This window comes from Choloepus didactylus, chromosome X (genome assembly GCF_015220235.1).
Source record: "Choloepus didactylus isolate mChoDid1 chromosome X, mChoDid1.pri, whole genome shotgun sequence".
Taxonomy (NCBI): Eukaryota; Metazoa; Chordata; class Mammalia; order Pilosa; family Megalonychidae; genus Choloepus; species Choloepus didactylus.
The window spans coordinates 89905805-89908920 of NC_051334.1; positions in this window are offsets into that span (position 1 = coordinate 89905805).

The window sequence follows — 3116 nt, forward strand, 5'->3', positions numbered from 1 at the left end:
TGTTCCACAATGTAAAGGAGATGGAGGAGAGAGAGGACCCAGGCTCCCTGGTCTTGCTGCTGTCATCCTCAAACATGACATCCACCCCATGATACAAAATAGCTGTTGGAATTCAGCCTTTTCATGCCATATTCCAGGCAGCAGGAAGGAGGAGAGGAAGGAGAAGAGCATTCTTCTTCTCTTTAGGGGCATTCTTCTTCTCTTTAGGGAAACTGCCAGAATTGCACACCACTTACCTTACATTTTTTTTATATTTTTTAATTCAATTTTATTGAGATATAGTCACATACCACGCTATCATCCAAATGTCCCCATATATTTTTTTATAATTTTTTTTAATTTTTTAAAGTTTATCAAAAAATTAAAACAAGCAACAAAAGGCATACATTTCAAACAAAACAAAGCAAAGGATTAAGAAGAACAGAAAACCTAAAATAACTACTTTGCTTCTAACATGTTCCTACCATACCCCAAGAAAATTAATAAACCCTATCCAAACAAAGGAATAAGAAAAACAAATAATCTACTGAAGGACAATTTGCTTTTTTCCAAGTTTCTGCTGTTACAAATGATGGTACAGTGAACTCCCTGGGTTGAAAGTGGGTACATTGCAAATTTCAGTAAGTATTATATAAATGCCCTCCACTTCCCCAGAGGGTTCATGACCTTTTCCTCCACCTAATAAAAATATAACAATCTTTTACACTTTTACCAAACTGATAGACCAAATTTTTTTAAAATAAATCCAAAGCTATAGGAGCAGTTGCAAAAACAATACTAACCCCACACACAGAATTCCATCATACCCTGACCCCCCTCCGCCGATAGCCCAATCCACCAACTTTAACATGCTGTCACATCGCTATTTCTTTCCCTCCCTCCCTCCCTCCCTATCATCCATCATCTATTGCTCTGTCCTCTGAACATATGAGAGCTAGCTGCACACATCCTTAAACATACACTATAATTCACGTATACACTTCCCATGAACAAGAATATTCTTTTATGCAATCCCATTAAGCGCAACTAAGAAGTACAAGAGATTCAACAATGATACAAAGCTCACATTCTATATTTCCTTTACCTTATGTCTCAACTGTGTCCCTTTGAGTCACCTGTCCTCTATCCTCCAATCCCATCCAAGTTCATCCTTGGCATTCAATCGTCATCTATTTAGACTGTCTTTTTTTTTCAGTTGTGGAAACATATATACAGCCTAAATCTTCCCATTCCACCCCCTCCCTAGCCTTCCATTAGTGGGATTAATCACATTTAGAATGTTGTAATGCTCTTTCCCACCATCCATTACTAGAAATTTCCCATCACCTCAAACAGCAACCCTACACTCATTTCTTAACTCCCCATTGCCCCTTCCCCATTTCTCTTTACCCAAACTCTACATTTCATCTCTATGGTTATATTCTCTGATAATTTCTTTGTGTTTACTGTGGGGCTTAAAATTAACCTCTTAAATCCATATCAATCATGTTTTTCTTTGATACCACCTTCACTTCAATAGGACACATAAACTATGTTCCTATACTCCTCCATTCCCCCATGTTTATATAGTTGTCTAAAATTACATATTTTACATTGAGTTCAAAACCACTGATTTGTCATTAGAGTTTGTGTATTTTATATCATGTAGGAAGTAAATAGTGGAGTCACAGTTCAAAAATTATTGACTTCTATTTGTATTCCATTGTGGTTGGAGAATGGGCTTTAAGTATATTAATTTTTTTTCTTAATTTCTTGAGGCTTGTTTTATGTCCCAGCTTATGGTCCCTTCTGGAGAAAGATCCATGATCACTAGAGAAAAATGAGTGCCCTGGTGCTTTGGGATGTAAGGTACTATACATGTCTGTTAAAATTCTCTATATCTCTTTCTCCTTTCTTTGTTTCTCTGTTGGTAGGGCTCCCTTTAGAATCTGACATAGGGCAAGTCTTTTATTGAGAAAGTCTCTCAGCATTTGTCTGTGAAAAATTTAAGCTATCCCTCAAATTTGAAGGAGAGTTTTGCTGGATAAAGTATTCTTGGTTGGAAATTTTTCTCTTTCAGAATTTTAAATATGCCATGCCACTGCCTTCTCACCTCCATGGTGGCCGCTGAGTAGTCACAACTTAGTCTTATGTTGTTTCCTTTGTATGTGGTGAATTGCTTTTCTCTTGCTGCTTTCAGAACTTGCTCCTTCTCTTCAGTATTTGAGAGTCTGATCAGAATATGTCTCAGAGTGGGTTTATTTGGATTTATTCTATTTGGAGTTCACTGGGCATTTATGCTTTGTGTATTTATATTGTGTAGAAGGTTGGGGAAGTTTTCCCCAACAATTTCTTTGACTACTCTTTCTAGACCTTTACCCTTCTCTTCCCCTTCTGGGACACCAATGAGTCTTAAGTTTGGACATTTTATTTTATCTATCATATCCCTGAAATCCATTTCAATTTTTTCGATTTTTTTCTCCATTCTTTCTTTTGTTCTTTCATTTTCCGTTCTGTGGACTTCTAGGACACTGAGATGTTGTTCAGCTTCCTCTAGCCTTGTATTGTGAATATCCAGAGTCTTTTTAATTTGGCCAACAGTTTCTATTATTTCCATAAGATCTATTTTTTTATTTACTCTTGCAATGTCTTCTTTATGCTCTTCTAGGGTCTTCTTTATGTCGCTTATATCCTGGGCCATGGTCTTCTTGATGTCCTTTAAATCCTTTGCCATGTTTTTGTTCCTCGATTGTAGTTCTTTGATTAATTGTGCGAGGTACTTTGTCTCTTCTGATAACTTGATTTGTGTGTTTGGAGTCGGATTCTCCATATCGTCTTGTTTTATCATATGCATTGAGATTTTCTGTTGTTTTTGGCCTCTTGGCATTTGCTCTGCTTGACAGGGTTCTTTCAAGTTGTAAAAAAAAATCCCTATCTAATTTTTCAGAAACACAGTTTGGTGGTGTACACTTTGTCTAACTAACCAGCAGATAGCATCTGCGAGTCACCTATACCCCTCAAGTCAGTTCTTCCCAACTCTGTCTCTGTGGTGTGTGGGGAAATGATTTTTGTGGGGTTCAGCTGATGAACTCAATTTGGGTTTGTTGTTGGAGTTGACTGCCCTGAATGTGGGGCAT